Source organism: Corvus kubaryi, unplaced genomic scaffold (genome assembly GCF_017639235.1).
Source record: "Corvus kubaryi isolate FWS band 111438036 unplaced genomic scaffold, C.kubaryi_AGA036_p1.0 37391, whole genome shotgun sequence".
Lineage (NCBI taxonomy): Eukaryota > Metazoa > Chordata > Aves > Passeriformes > Corvidae > Corvus > Corvus kubaryi.
In genome coordinates, this window is record NW_024581130.1 from 999,964 (window position 1) to 1,017,260 (window position 17,297).

Here is a 17,297-nt window from a genome sequence, read left to right on the forward strand (position 1 = left end):
TTCCAGAAGAGAAGAAATACTTTCTGCCTGTATAATGAAAAACAAACAAACTGAAACACAAATGCCATAGATTTAATCAAAGGTTACCAATGCTGTGGAGATCAGATACCTACTCCTGAGTAGATAGTTGGCAAATGCTTGTGAAATTAAACCCCACGTAATATCCACTTGTGTTTAGAACAAAGTATCATTCAAAGGCAGCGCAGATGTCTGATGCTGGTCAAACTGGAACTGCTTGATGACAAACTATTTCACATGCTCATTGAACAGCAGACTTGTTTAGTCGCTCCTGTGTCAATCCAGTAGGCATAAAGCTTTTTGTATGTAAAATCGGGTTTATTTCAGCTTTAAAAACTGCACAGTGAGTCAATGTGTTCCACATAATACCTAGAAAATACTTCTAGTCATGTAAATCTCTGAATTTAACTTGCTCTGCTAGTCCACCTTGCAATTATAAACACCTGCCAGCTATAAACACTGTTTGTTCACAGAAAAGGCTGAAGACTTCACATGCCACCCTAATTCAGCATTAAATCATCCTAATTTCAGAACAAAATCAGTCTCCCATTTAGACACTTAAAGCACTATGAAACAACAAAAGAAGGAAACGAATTGCAAAAGTTGTATTTTTCTTGCTGCTTTCATAAAGTAATCTAATAAAATGAACAGAATTTCAAATTTTAGGTAACATTTTATCAAGATGCTTCAATACTGGTGATAATACAATAATAATGTAAATTATTAGCCACAGAATACTCTAGATCTTACCTTATTTTTGTTAAATGTGAAGTACATAGGCATAATTATAATGTGCATAGTACATTACTGCATTACCCAAATTTACACCACTAATTTGGCTGAATTTTAGCCATACTTGTAGCCTTAGCTTGAACAACTGGCAACTAATGTCAGTAGGATTATTTGGAACAAGTATCTACAAAGGCTACCAAAGTTCTCTAAAACTAGGGAAATTCTTGCTGCTTTTTGAAAAAGCTCCATTTAATGCATTAGACATGATCCTTGACGAGAACAAACCCTAAAATCCTCAAAGTAAGGTGGGCCAGTTCCCAAGAAAAGGTATTGAGTTCCACAAAAAGACTTTCACATTAAAACAAAGAACTGATGAAGTAATCACAGCACAGCATACAGCTCTCACCTCTAAAGCACCCTGTACACCAACACAAAGGACCCCTAAAATCAGTTTTTAACTAAACACTGCATGGAAATCTCATAATCTAAGACCATTCTCTATTTTATCACCTATCCTGCCTACATAAATAATTTCTTAATACATGTTGGAACAACTTACTATTATAAATGCTTATAAAGCAGTCCACATATTTAATACATAGCAAACATTCATTGCAGCCAATCAGTTCACCAGGAGAGTGAGATAATGGTAAGATTATAGTAATACCAGAACAGGCAGAAGGATGTGCAAACCTGTAGGGCAGTAACCCCCTTCCTCTGGTTAAAAAATGTTTCCTGAAGATATCACTGAGGCCAAATATTTAGCTGGTCTCACTGTGTACAGCAAAAATGTGCGTACACACTGTTCATGTTCAAGAGCTAAGAGAATTGGGACAGCAAAGAAGCTGCAGTAACTACAGAGAACTGCATTTGTTTTACAGAAAGAAACCAAGGGAGAAAAATTATTTTCAAACTAAAAAGAGCAAGATCAAATTGGAGATTTTAAGTGTATGCCCAAATCCAGAAAATCAAAGACCAATTATCTGAGACAAATAGGGTGGGGCTGTTGTTTGTTTGAGGGTTTTTTGAAGTAAAAATTTATACCAATGACTTCTGGATTAAAAAGTTTACATGCCAAATTATTCATAGCATTTGGATTCAACATATTGATGGGAAAGAACAAACACCCTGCTCTGCAATATTCCCTGAAGTACAACCACATGCTTTAATGCTAAATCAAGAGATAGTCATGACCCCAGCATTAAACTCTAATTCCCACCAACTGGAAGAACAACAGGATGTAAACCCAAGTATTCAAAATCTGGGATTATTAAAACATGTCCTTTATTAGCAAGGAAATTTGATCCTGGAGAATGTCAGTCACATATGGTAGTTAATATTAGAACAAAAATAAAAACAAAACCAAAACTAAGGCAAAATGGTTTTTAAATAAGTAAGCAGTCAGAAGTAAATTCCAGGGCTTTACTGTTTTTTTTTTTTATTGTCAACAGGTAACTTATATTACAACTTTTAATCAATCTGCCTCTAATTGCCTTCACTTATAAAGATATAAAGGCACCATATTTGGGGGCATGCATGGTTATGTCTTCTATCTAAATTCCAACTAGTGAAGTGATCCCTTATCCTAATTGTTTTTCAGCTGTAGATAAGACAGCTGAGTACACCAAGTAATAACGTTACTTCATTCTGGAATGAAAGGAGAGGACACAAACTACTGCCAGAGATTCTTTCCAGAAAGCCTGCAGAAAGCAAGGTTTCTGCACAAATCCACGCACTTGCCTGGAGTCACACCATTTCACACAAACTTATTATCATTGTCTGTCATGGTCAGAATTTCTAATATATGGGACTTTGGAACTGCTAAAGGCATTTGGCTGCAAGTGTCAATGCTTGGGCTGGATGTTTTTGTAAACAACAGCTTCTTGTTAGCTATTTCACACCACCTTTTAGATGCCAATTGCTTTTTACATGCTGAAAAATGAACACAATTTCTGAGTACTGAAGGATATTACTAAAAAATTATATGATGAAAAATTAAATAGTGGGCAGCAAGTCAATCTAAAAATAAAAATATTTTAGTACAACTCTTTGGTAAAGCATGACTTTCTTATTATAATACACTGCCCCATCCCCACCTTGTGTTGGGAACACTACCCATGTTTTATTTTCACACCAATCTCATGACCTAGTGCAAATATGCTTTCCTACCAAAGTAAGTGACTTCTTGCACTTTGAATTTGGTGGAGAAAGAAGGGGGCAGGGTAGGGGAGAAATTATCCAGTCCTGACTGAACATTCAACTTCCCTTTTACGGTGCATGCCCAGAGGTTTAGAAAATGGACACTGTCTTCCCTTTGTCTGTTTTCTTTTGCTTCTCTAATTACAGCTCTTACTTTTGCTAGTGAACATTCCAGACAAGCCTGAAGGGACAAGCAACTAAGAACAGGCTAACAACACACTCCCTTCTTTAAATCTGACAAGAAAGGGGAAACAAAAGTCTAATTTACTGTGAGGGTGGTGAGGCACTGGAACAGGTTGCCCAAAGAAGCTGTGGATGTCCCATCCCTGGGAGTGCTCAAGGCCAGTTTGGATGGAGCTCTGAGCAACCTGGTCTAGTGGAAGGTGCCCCTGTCCAGGGCACAGGGGTTGGAACTAATTCATCTTTAAGTTTCCTTTCAACCTAAACCATTCCATGATTCTAATTCCTTGATATGCAAAAATTCATTGCTCCATAAGTTCTTGCTAAAAATCAGGCAACCAAGTGTCTTCACATTTCATACAGCCACTTCCTTTTCCCATTTCTTCCTTTCCATTTCTTAGCATAGTAACCAAGGGGCCCCATTATATCTCTCCTCAAAGGATGCCCATGAAGGCAGAAAAACTGGTCTGCTTTGTCCCTCACTCCATGACCATTCCCCCTTGCCAGTCTGAAGTCACAAGAATCCTAAGCCAAGGCCATCCCCTCCCCAATCCTATATGAGTACCAGGATAAAGATCAGAAAATTTATGCTTATAATCACCTCCTGAAAAAGCCAGAAGAGACAAGCTAATAACCAAAAGCTCAATCTCAGATCATGAGTGGGAGGGAACTGGAATAAAATAAATTTGCTAAGACAAGCTATACACATGAGAAATGTTCTACCTCTCTCAGCACCTTGCCCCATACTCTGCTGCGAGGCTGATGCCATTTATCTAAGGAAGCTCAGAGAACTGTTAAATGGCACCTCTAAAACCCACGATGACTTGAGCTAGAGAACAGTGCAAAATTCAAGTACAAGACACAAATGCCCTCATAAGCCACAAGGGGAAGTTGGCTTCTTGTTTTACCTTTTGGTTTCGGGGCAAATCTTGAGCATTTGCAGGAGGATTGAAATTCAAAACTAGTCTTCGAAACTCCAGTAGGTTAAATAATGACTGAAAAGAAAAAATTAAGAAAATCTTTAAGCTCTTCTACAAACAATAAAAAACTCATCCAAATAAGCCTTAGCAAAACAAATGGAGTGTTAAACATATGCAATGTTAAGTTTTATTTCAGAAGGAAGATTATTGCTAAACATATTTTCATCAGAAGACAATTATTTTTGCCAAGAAAACATTGTAATAAAATATCTCTGCACTTAATCACATAAAAGGAACAATACTTTACATGATAGGCAAATTACGTTTTACAACAAGAATTTTATTACTTGTGTAACTGTCAGTTTTCAAAATTGACATGAAATACTGTTTAGCCATCTAAAATTCATCTTGTAGGCCCTCTATCATCTACTCCTCAGTGCACAGAGAGTACCTCTCTGCATATGCAACTTAATTCCACTTGCAATTAGCTGGACATTTTGCATTCCGTTCTCCCCTCCCATTCCGATATAATCTGAGGGATGCACATTAGAGTAAGGAAATTGGGTTATACAGCTTTGCAGGTAAGGCACTGATAACATTCCCATTTTATGGACACATGAAAAGACAGGTGTCTGTCTGTCTGTCTAGGACATGAAAACAGGTGTCTGCAGGCATACCCACAAAGAACTCCACAGTGTAACACAGAGCCTGGAGCCAAGAATAAAAGAGCAAGATGACTCTGGGTTGCAAAAAACAGAAGTCCAAAGCATTGGCTGAGAACTGGAGGCCTCAGCACCTATGGAACTGCATCACTGCTTTTCTATACAGGCAAAAAGCATCTTAACTAAAATCGCTTCATTACAGAAGAGCATTTTGATGAAGACAGGGTAGCAGGAAAGGTTGGAAGTAACTTAAACATGCTCATCAGAGAAGCACAGGAAAGATTTGCCTTCCTATTTGTACCTTCTTGGGTTTACAATCTATGATTAACTCTCCTCCCACTGCATCACATATCTTAGCTATTTGTTTAGGAAAGGCAGAGTTTGCTTACCCCAGCAATAGACTTTGATCCCAGAACTTGTCCTACCCATGTAAAGACTTAAGTCACAGATCACAACAGGTTTAATAGGTTTTCAACACCACACTGCCAAGTGAGTGAAACCCAAATTGTGAAGAGGCTCTGCACTTATGCCAGTAATTTAGAACATACTGATAGGAAAAAAAAAAGGTTATGAAAAATTGTCATGTTCCTGACTCTCTTTGTGAAAGATCCTGTACGGAGCCTAACCTTTTCCCATACCCCACAGCATATGGCACCCCCAACAAAACGAAGAGGCTACTGTTGTCACACTTCTTTTTAGATTTAAAAAGTATCAAAAACATCAGTTGAAAAAAGACCTTTCTGACCTTGCTGAACCAAGGCAGACAACTGAGTAGTCCAACTTTTTTCCTGTTTTGCTGTTCAAAATACATGTTCCCCTTTTATCCATCCTTGCAGAGAAGGAAGATTAAAACAGAGTTCTTTGTTTACTTACTCAAAGCATAGAAAATGTTAATATTTAATTCAAGTGTCAGTCTAGAAGCTGATACTAATTGAAGTTATGTCTCATGATGTAACAGCATTCCACTGGTGGGCTCTTCATCAAGCAAAACATAGCAATGTTTTATGTACAAAATAAACCAGCTGCTGAAATATAATGTCCAAAGGCTGAATTCTCTCCATAACTAATCCAAGTGCCATCAAAGTGCCAAGCAGCTGAGCAGGCCAATTTCATAATACAAACACACAAATTATGTACAGAAAACTGTATTCAAGTTTAGCATTTTTGCCTGGCATTCAAACCAACAAGTTTTCTCACAAAAATTCTGTTTCTTTAATTCAGAACTCTACTGATCATAACTCCATGCTTTCCAACTGACCTGCACAAACCTATCCGTGCAATCTGCTGAGTGTAATTAAGAGGATTGTCCAATTTTGTCTTTTCTTCTTCAGCCTTGTACTATTCAAAATTTCTTATGCAAGATGTTTAGTTATTAAACTTCTCTCCAGAGCAGGTTACACTGTGCATGGCTGTTTTGAGTTGCAGCAGAACCCTCACAGTTCATCTGCTGCCAACACCACTAATGCACACAGGACAGTGTCATGTCGTAGCTCTCCTATACCGAGCTAAATCAACTCAAGGAAGCTTCTACCTTCACTAAAAAAAGATGAATTTCCCAGTGTAAGTGTAAACAAGTGCCTGAAACCAGCTATTTTTGTGCCTGAAGTACCTCAGTGAGGAACCTGTAGCTCTTCCTAAGGTAAGGAGACAAAAATGAGCTCACTTAAGCCCAGCAGAGACCTCCAAGGCCAACCACTCCAAAGCCCAGAAAGGGGTGAGGCAAAACAATTTCCAGTTTGCTGAACCAACTTCTGTCCAGGCTCCCTGCACCCAGAGTAAGTGGCCCATGAGGCAGAAGCTGCTCTTCAGCAGCCACCAAGAGACACAGCAGAGACTCTCTCTGGCCCAAGTGACACTCACTGGCCCCAGCCTAAAGCTCCAACACATTTGCTTTCCAAACACACTGCATGAAGTGGCACCTCACCTCTTACCCACTTGGCTTCAGCTGCACAAAGGTGTCAGGAGTCCCAGTGCAAGAAAACAGGCAGGATCCAAAAGGCAGATACTTCACATCTACCATATTTGATCAAATACCTTTACAATTTACTAAAGTATGCAAAACTTATACATGAAACAAAAACTCTCTACAAGGTGGGTTTGTGGGGTTTTTTTCCCCAGTGTATTTAAACCATTTAAAAGCTGTCATCTGGAAACTTGACCAAGTCAAGCTAAGTTATACCAATTCAAATCACTGTGAAAATCAACAGATTTTTGGAATACTGCCTTGTACTCTGTCAATTTTGGGGGGTGAACAAGACAGTAAAAATAAATGAGAATAAACAAGAACAGAAATCTAGTGTCAGTTTAAGGCATTCACACCAACAATGCTGAATGGCAACAGACATATTGTGCCTTTCCCCTGCTATCGGTGGTTATGATGTATTTTCAGTCATGCCAGAGAGAAGTAGGTAGAGTTGTAGCTCCTATACTTCTATACTAAAACATTCACTTTTCTGAGTAACGCTTACTTACATTGAGTCCAAACACAATTTCTGAATTTAAGTCACCTTGGCTTCCCTTAAAACACTCTGCTTATCCCTTTCTCCCCCTAGGATTATCAAACGTAAGGACCTTGGCAAAATTTAGGTTGACTGCGTGAAGGGTTAATTCTTAACATTCAAGAACTGTGATGCTGCATTAATGCTGCAAGAATAGAAATTAGTCAGCATATTACATTATAAATGCCTGGCATGCAACACAGGTCATTAAAAGCCACCAGCAGAGTCCTAAATTAATAAAGTTACTGACATCAATAACACTTAGAGAGTAGGAAAACACAACTTCTGAGTCTAGATAAAAGATGAGCCAACAAGCTGCTGCAGAAAGCTTCAGACAGGCTCTCTGATGGATTCTTGCAAGTTTGTAAGCATCGGGCACTAAAACCAGCTGTTTCACTAACAGATTGTTGAAAACATTTGGTTCTCTTTGGCTACAAATTTTGTATTCGTTTCCAGCACTGAGAACAAAAAACAAGAAAAAGGCAAAAAATTGTCCACAAGAACTGTGCATTATTAATATGCATCACCTCTATACAAGTGTGTGTGAAATACGAAGTTCAGAATACCACAAACACAGACAGCTTCCCACTGAATTTGCAAAGGTTAAGCTTGGAAGGACAGAAGGAAGACAGAACAGACGGAAAAAACCCAAAAAGCCTGAAAGAGCAACCCAAAGAGCTTGAAAAGCAACTCTTGGTAAGGAAGGAGAAAAGCATGCATTCCTACAGAGCTCCTAAACAAATTCCTTTAGGTACTGGCATTTAGCTAAAACATGATCTTGCATAAGCTGAAAACTTAGATGTATTAGCACATCACAACACCCATTTTCCTCATTTAGTCATCTAGGGCCTTTCATGCATTTCCAATTTGACATTTATTTATTTCGTTTTTTATTTAAAGCCACAAAGCCAAGACCATATCTACCTTCATTTTGTGTAACAAGCAGAGAGCAATCTTAAATAGTGAATACATTATTACTGTTCTAAAAATAAAATGCAAAAATAGAGCCCTATGTCATAAAGTATATTAATTGGAATAGTTTGCCTCTGCCAACGTGACAAATTAGATTTATGTTCTTACTTCATTTTATAAACAATTTTGGTGGTTTAAGGTATATAGAGACAGTTTTAGTAGGGCAGATTGGCTATTATTAGAGTTAACATTTTATTCATGTTAATAACTCAAATCAAAGAAAAACACAGAGGTATGGAATATATGGTCCTATCTGCGTGCATTGCCATGTTTCCTCCAATAGAATAAAGCACTTGAAATTTACTAGTTATCGATATTTGAAGTGCTAAGGTTCAAAGTAAAAGTACTCCTAAGTACTGCACAAATTAGTGATTTAATACTCCTGCATGTCTCCAATTGAATATTAGTGTCCAAAGCTCCATATTGCAAAAACATGAGCAACTTCACTGACAGCTGAGTCCAGTTCTCACCAACGTGCAAGCCTTTTGGACTCTATATCACTGTATCTTGAGAGAATTGGGACTGTTCAGCCTGAAGAAGGCTTCAGGGTGACCAACTGTGGCCTTCCAATACCTTAAGTAAGCCTACAGGAAAGATGGACAGAGACTATCCTGGAGTGACAGGAAAAGAGAGAATGGATTCACACTCACAGAGTAGGTTTAGATCAGATTATTAGGAAGAAACTCTTTACTGTGAAGAGGACAAGGCACTGGCACAGTGGAACACTGGAAGTGTTCAAGGCCAGGCTGGACGGGGCTCAGAGCAACCCGGTCTAGTGGAAGGTGTCCCTTCCCAGGGCAGGCGGTAGGAAGCAGATAATCTTTAAGATCCCCTCTATCACCCAGGCCATTCTATGGTTCTAACTTGGGAGAATCACTTCTCTCTCCTCTTTAAGGCTTTCCACTTTTTCTATTTATTGAAATTTTTTTTTCTCCTTTTTGGTTCATACTCTTGAACCTACTTTCTCACAACAAAGTCCATAAAGTGGCTGCACCAGTTGCTCTGCTTGGCCCAATGTTCCCTTCTATCCTGCTCCTCCTTATAACTTACTCTAAATTACTCTGGGGTTGTCTCCCACTCCACATGTTCGTGTCTTATCCCTGTTAAGTCATAAATCCTGCTTCCAGAATAGAGACTAATGACAGGCATTAAGAAAATTAGGAAGTCACCCAAAACATAGTTTTGTGCTTCTTTATATACACTGAGGATTTGGCACAGTCCAAAGCTTCTCTCACATTCTTTAGAAAACTTCATGTGAGAAAGACAGAAAGGAAGTGTGAGGAAAGCAGCTTCAGCCTAGGACTTGAGCAGGTTCCTGTTCAAACTTCACTGTGGAAGTATAGGAAGAGGAGTTTTCTTTTTCTCTTTCCCACTGAAACCAAAACTCATACAGACAGATATGACACTGCCCGACGGCTGAACTTCAGCACAACCACCCCACGTGTACAGTGGCAGTGACCAGGAAAACATTTAGTAATTTCAGAATCACAGAGCAATTCAATCCCAGGTCTCAAAAGTTTTGGAAAATACCTCTAAAAGGACATTTTTACTTACAACCAACAAACCAATTAGCTTTCCAAACTGCTGAAAACCTAGGTATGAAATGCAGTTTTAAGCCATCATGTCTTACAGCTCTAAAAGGCTGAGGTGCAACATGGAACAAGATGGAAAACAGCTTGCATACTGTTGGAGATAGAAAGTCAAACTAAGACCTCTAGAAGGCTTGGGTTAAGTCAACATTTTAAACAGCTCACTATGGCATTACCAGCCTGCATTTAGAGAACATTTACTTGTTTATAGCAACAAACTCAGAACACTACTGCAATTTAGAAGACAGCTAAGTATGATATGTGTCCAGAAGAATTCGCTTTATGCTTGTGTCTTGGCACATACTAAAAAATGCCGTTCAACCACTCCTCTATTACATGGTCAAAGCAAGAAAAAAAAAATCTGTTAGGACATAAAACAACAGCCAACTTTTCCTTACATGGTTACAGTTTTCAACTTCTTGCCTAAATTAAGTGACATAAATTTAAATAACACACCTAAACTATGCATCCTGTATCCTTTATTCTAACTAAATGGGCAACTATTTATGAGTCAAAGTGAAAGCCATGATTCATTAAAGCTTTCCATACCTTTGCAATGAATTTTGCAGTATTACACATCAGTAAATATATGGTAAGAGTTTGAAGTATCACACAACCTGAGGGAACCAGAGACTACAGAAGCACAAAAAGCAGGAAAAGGAATACCCTGTCAGCAAATATCATAGGATGACTGAATTTGGAAGGGACAGGTTCACTTTACAGGGCAACAGAGGGAATGACAGAGGAATGGAAAGCAAGAAACTAGATTTCCAACATCATCATTCCTCTGCCCATGAAACTCTACAGAACGGTTTATATCTATACCCCCCACCAACCCCTGCCCCAGGCTGCTCCACAGTGAAAAGAGTGGAAAGAAAATATTCCATCAATGACCATTTTAACTCATATGGGGATTGAGCATGTTCTTTAGCCTACAGCCTTGCACTGCATGCCGAGGGAAGCAAGGGGCTCATGTACATGTATATATGTGCACATTTAATTATATAATCCTAGTCTTTTTGGTATTAATGCACTACCACATCATCCATCACAATCCTTCCCATTCATCGTGACAAATGAGAAACATAAAATAATGTACAAGTTAGATACTTGTGGTAGGCTGCTTTAAAGAAGAACAATATTGGTAAGAACAGAGGAGATCCTAACCTCATATATATTGACATCAGGAAAACAAGAAGGCTGCTCCCAAACATAAAACTACAGAGTAAAATGCCAGAAGTGGTGTTAGGGACCCTGAAAATAAAAGTTAAAGAGCACCCTTGGAGATTTATGCTTGTTAACTTCATTCAGCAAGCTATGCACTTTTGGGGAAGAAAAAAATCTCATCGGACTCTGACAGACTCACAGAGAAAAGAGTGTGGAGATGCCAAGCCCCAGCTGTCCTGTTGGGATACCTCATTTGGTAAAAGGAGGGGCTGCAATCTGGCCCTCTGGAAGTCATGAGATGGGGAGGGGAGTGCACATGGTACGCAAGGAATAGGACTGGAGAAAGGGGAAACAGCAGCATTTACAGTACACTTTTCACTGATTCCCCACACACTTTCCTCCTCCCACAGAAATCTGCCTCGGCACACCGAGTCTGTGACATTCTCTAAACAACCTGGGCATCATCTCCCATGGCACCCTTTCCACAGGGCAGGTCCTGCCAGGACATTACTTCTTGCACATGACCAGAACCCTACCTGGGACTCCAAAAGATAGTTAGTCTAGTGCAATGTCTTAAACCAAAACATCTAGGGGAGAACTTGCACAGCCAGCAAGCTTAAGACATGATTCCAACAACTCATCCATGTCCTGTGTTACTTGCCTTCTACATCCCACATCCTGCAAACTCTTAACTTGTGCTCAGCGTGACACAAAGGAACTGCTCCACAGGCTCCATAAATCTATTATTTCTAAGTCATTTTCAAGCTATAAACTCTTACAGCCAAGAAAACTGTGACGTTACCTTTTCACAAGGGAGCCACTAAAATCTACTGCAGAAAAGTAAAAACATACAGTGGTATGTTTGTGTTTTGTTTCTTTAAAGAACTTGATGTCTTAAGTTCTGTTTCAAGAGCAGACATATGTAGTTACAATAATGAGAATTTTAAAAAATTAATAAATAAACAACACACAGCCAACACAGAAATACTCTAAAGCCTCAAGATTTATGGGTCCTTCATCTAACTAAACAGTAGCAAAAGCATGCATGGGTGAACTCCTGTCCCACATGTAAGTTTATTACAAGTTCAAGAAGAGGTAGAAAAATCATTAAGGAACTTGATTCATTTCTTGGCAGGTGAGGAAGAAATGAACGTGATTTAATACAGTTTTGTTTCGACATATTGTCTTGGGGACTCAGTTTTAAATTGTTATTATCAAGTCAGAAGTCCTCAACAGCAGGGCAGATTTTTAGAAGCTACACTGCGGGAGAAATATTACTGCTCATTCTAATGCTGCTGATTGTAACTGTTGAAAGCAAAACTTTGTTTTGGAGCTCTCTGAAGAGAGACTCCCCTCTTCACCTGCAGAAGAGGATGACTTCCACATGTGCCTACTTCTCCAAGGCAAAATAAATACAGGTTAAAGGCAACATTTCCAGCGATATTTGAATCTTGTTAGAGCTTGCTGTCACTCACTACAAATGTCTCTGGAGGAATTTCATGCTCTTAATGCAAATACACAAACCATTTATGACTGCATTTCACTAAGTCAGTTAATTGGTACATACATTGCAAAAGGAAAGCATAAAAATGTCAAAATCTTGGTTTTTTTCCTTAACAAGCACCCCTTAAATAGAAGGAAGATTTTTCTTTCTTTGCAATTTAGTTTTAGATTATATTACACAATATATCATTGTGACTGACAGTAGTTAACATTTAGATATTGTTGACCTAAGCAACGTGTCAAGTTACGAAAGCGTCCCAAAGAAAGCAAGAAAATATTTCTACATAGTCAATGCAACCCAAGTAGTCAATCTGCCCTGGGAATAAATAAATATGGTATTAGCTCATGTTCTAAATTAACATGCATTAAATTTCCTGGGATGGTTGCTTGAAACATAAATCTTCCTGGCTGACAGATAATATTAATAACCTAAATTTTCAACCAACTGAAGTTATAAATCTTTCAATGGTTTGCTTGAAGTACATTCCATAGACCTAACTCCAGAAGTTTCACTATCTTTTAGGATCAAGCCATTATAATTCCAGACACCACAGACTTTTCACATAGTATGGCTGGTGACCATAAGAACTAGCTAGGTCTCTTTCAAATCTGTTTTCAAGGTATAAAGTTGCACACTGGGTATAAATAACATGAGATCATAGGTCTAGCAGAGGTTTTTACATTCTCTGCCCTCTGCTCTTACCTCTGTGGTTAATGAATTAAAAATTCAAGTTTCCATGAAAACATTTATTTAAATATTTGCAGTTTCCTATATATAAAAGTCATTTACAGAAATGCACACACACAAAATCAGTCATCTATAAATTTGGGACTACTAGGAATGTAAAATCTGATTACACAATAGAGAAGATAAAACACCAAGTCACATTATCTCCATAAAGATCTTAATGAAAATAAAATGTTTGCTTCTGCTAGGACAATGTTTCTGCTATTGCAAAAAGAGCTATGCATGCAAAGGAATAAGGAAAGGAAGAGAGATGAACAAGGGAAACATGAAAAGATCTCTAGGAACACAGAAATTTTTAACACCTGTTAGTTTACTAAATGCCTAAAGAGGCCTAAGAACATAAAAACTTCAATATGAAGGAGGGGTCATAGAACAATTAAATCTTTCCATTTCATTATCCACAGCGTTACCTACACGCAACCTGCAGGTAAGTAAATCCTTCCTGTTAAAAAACAAAACCAAAGCAACAAACAAAACTACCCACCACAAACAAAACCAAAAACCTCCAAGTCAGGCAGAACATGGGTAACAGTAATCCAATGTATGCAGTCTACTGGGATTTCAGGGCAATTTCTGAAGAAGTCATTCAATGAAAGCTTTTAACTAAGCGCCAATGAGGTGAGATGGAAGGTCCAGGCACAAACAAATAGGCAATCAAAAATTAAGAGAGGAGCAAGAGCCAAACATCTGTTCCAGCCTGAAGGGAGGTCACTGCAAATTCACAAACTCTGCGCTGGTAAGTAAAATCCAGAAGAGATCTAAAAAGGACAGCAAGTTTTGACCAGGTTTACTCAGTAAAGAGATATGCAGTGTAGTAAAAGCAAGAGTTGGCAAACATGAACTGACAGAAACATCCTATGAGACTGAGTATCTATGTAAGAAGAAAGCTAAATTCAAAACTGCTATGTGTATGGTGAGGTCCATGGTGGAAAGCAACTCTGGAATTTATAGATAATGATGAGCACCAAACTAACTAGCATTATTCAAAACTTTGAATTTATGCCAGATGGTTTCATGAAAGTATCAGATCAATACATGAAGCAGAATCATAGTTAAAAGCAGAGTAAAACAATTAGGAAGGGAAGACAGAATGAAACAGAAAACATTAGTATAGAATAACAGGGTAATTCAGCTCAGGAGATACTGATGGAAGTCTCTTGTCAAGCCTCCCACTTGACCTCACAGGAGGTCACCTGTGAGATCACACCAGGATACTCAGGGCTTTTTTTCAGACATCTTAAAACTTTCCAAGGTTTGACAGACCCTGCACAGCCTCTCTGGGCAACCTTCACTGCCTGCCTGTCTTCATGGGAAAAAATGCTTCTTATATCCAGGCTTAATCTTCCTTATCTCAATGACTCCTATTACCTCTCACCCTCCCAATATGCACTGCTCTAAAAAGCCTGGCTCCAGTAAATCAGAAACCTCTTTTATTCTCCATGACTTTTCAAAAATGAGAGAGTTGCCTTGCTAAGACTTTTTCCCACTGTCTCTAATCACCACTGGACATAGCTCAGTGGGTCCTGTGGACTTTTATGGGTCAAATTAGCATCTTGAACTCTACTATTTCACAGTTGCTGCACTCAAGAGTACCCACATTACTCTACCTCTAGCTCTCCCATTTTTGGGGAAGAGCAGATTCAGCTGTGCATCACCCCTAGTTGGCCCATCAGTGCTCATACCAAGAAGTGATTCCTCAAACCCTCCAGAAATCTGGTTTGCTTGTGTCCTGCTGTGTTGGAACCAGCAAGTCAGGATGTTTATTAAAGTTTCCCATGGGAACCACAGACTGTAATCCAGAGACTTCCCTGACTTTCAAGAAGGCTGTGTGCACATCCTCATCCTGAGGTGGGTAGTCTGTAGCAGATTAATCATAATGGCACACTTCTACCAGCCTCTCCTCTGATCCTGATCCACAGACTCTCATCTTAAACTGTCACCTTGTCCCACACAAGTACCACACACATTTGAGCTACTCCTTCAGGAGGAAGGCAGTGCCTCTCCTTGTCATCCCTACTTGTCTTTCCTGAGGAGCCTGTATCTCTCCCTCATACCACCTCCAACTGACAGCACACTCACATCTTAAGAGCTTTCCTCATCCCCCAACTAAAATGCTACTAGAGCTAGAAAAGATCTGGGGAACAGCAACAAAGCAGATCAGGGCTTAGAATAGATTCTACAGGTAGCAGTTCAGCATCCAGCCTGGAAAAAAAAAAGACCACTGAGGTGTTGAGAGTAGGAGAGCAGCCCACAGAACCATAATGGCAATCAACTTCTGTTTGGTCCACCAGGAGACATGGAGGCTACTGGACAAAGATAGTGGGAGCCAGGTTCAAAAAAAACCACATGAAACTGAGGCAGTTCTTCATGCAATAGGAAGCACAACTCTGGAATTTCTCCCCAAAGGACCCTATGGGTGCAAAATTTTGCAAGGTTCAAGGAAGACAAGTACATACAATGGAGGTCCCCTGGGGCTTACAAACTAAATAAACTGCAAAGGATTAAAAAAAACCTTCCAAGATAAAAGTAGTGGGAGGCTCAGGAGTGTTTTACTAGCAATATCCTGAGTACTGTTTACACTCTTCTGTAAGCACCCATCTGTGGAAATTGCTGGGCAGAACATTGATCTAAATGGACTCAGCCTGAAGTACAACAGTCATCTTTCAACAGCCAGTATGAAAGTAACAGTATTAGTTTGTCTGAAGTGCTTCAGCCTGATACCAATTTGTTAAAAAGGGGTATTAAATATTTTATTTTCTTCCTCTCAAAACCTCAGACTTCTATGAAAAGTTACAATACTCTGCATTTGTTTCTTGTAGACTAAAAAAAAATTTCCCACTATTGTATTCCAGTTTCATGCGCAGCTTTCTGTAGGTTAAAATGCTTTTCAGTAGATCTACAGATTATTTACAAAAACATACATCTCCTAAAAGATGAATTCATAAAGTTTATGTACATCAATTATTGATATTAGAAAGTTAGCTTTCAGTATGCAAGTTGCAGTATCTGTACTCATTTCCCTACTCACCCTATCTTTTTATAAAAAAAGCATACATATTGATTGTATTACATAAAACAATCAAAACCAGTTGCAATTGCATCCATCAGACCTTCCCCTTCATTCTTCTGAAGTTTCCTTCTTTATCAGTTACTCCTTTTACCTTACCCAGCTATGTGTATCCCCTTGTAGCCATTCGAGTAAGCACTCCATGACTGAGTATCTCCACTCTTCTACCTACCTCCATTGTCAGCCATCCCCTTTCAGTCATTTGCATGTGCTCCTTTTAATACAAAAAGTCAGTTCCGTAACCCCATTCTCCCATGCTCTTTGGCATCCACAATTGCCACTGATGTCAGCATCAGCTGCACACACCCAGGATCTTCAGAGAGCCAACTTCTTGTCTTCAACAACTTCTTAATAAGAAACATTTTGAAGCTTCACTTAGATATGCTACTAGTACTTTCTACACTTCAATCTGACTTATGGGCCAACACATTAAGAGATTCAATAAATAAGTAATGCTCATAAACGTCTCATGCAGTGGCCTGAACTTCCCAGGAAAAGAGATGATTTTAAGTTATTCACTTAAAATGAGCTAACTCACCTCCCAATAGATACAATGAAGAGTGCACATAGCTAATTGAAGAGTGCTTACCTGAATGACAGCACTAAACCAGCACGTGTTGCCAACATTCTTTAATCCTACTGGGCAGTTGTCTTGCCGCTTTCGATCATAAGGGTTTGGAGAGTCACTCCATACCTCTGGATGCGTCCTCTTTAAACTTGCTTTATTTTCTGCAATACTGGCTTCTAGAACTCTTCAGGAACAGAAGGGAGGGGAAAAATGTGAGAAAAAAAACAAAAACCCCAAGAAAAACAAACAAACCCCCCCCCCACCAAGTAGTAAAATACATTCAGGTAGTAATATAGACATGATGATGACATCATTCACGTATTGCTGCTGAGCAATATATGCAATATATTATATTATATGCAATAACATGTCTTCAAAATGCTATTTTAATTTTAGCTATGCTACAGCAATTCCATTACCTTTTGGAAAATGGTATCAGTGAGTGCATTAATCTCCTGTGAGATCTCTAGATTA

The 17,297-nt window shown here is 38.9% G+C and overlaps 1 protein-coding gene across 2 annotated transcripts in view; it reads right to left on the reverse strand.

The window, feature by feature from the left end:
* Window positions 1-17,297, reverse strand: part of USP25 (ubiquitin specific peptidase 25) — a 68,510-nt gene that overhangs the window by 34,994 nt on the left and 16,219 nt on the right. For both annotated transcript variants that reach the window (XM_042037879.1, XM_042037878.1), the window contains exons 4-5: window positions 16,845-17,007; window positions 4,038-4,124 (exon numbers count right to left, since the gene is read on the reverse strand). The gene's annotated coding sequence lies outside the window, so the exon portion shown is untranslated. The remainder of the gene's footprint in view (window positions 1-4,037; window positions 4,125-16,844; window positions 17,008-17,297) is intronic.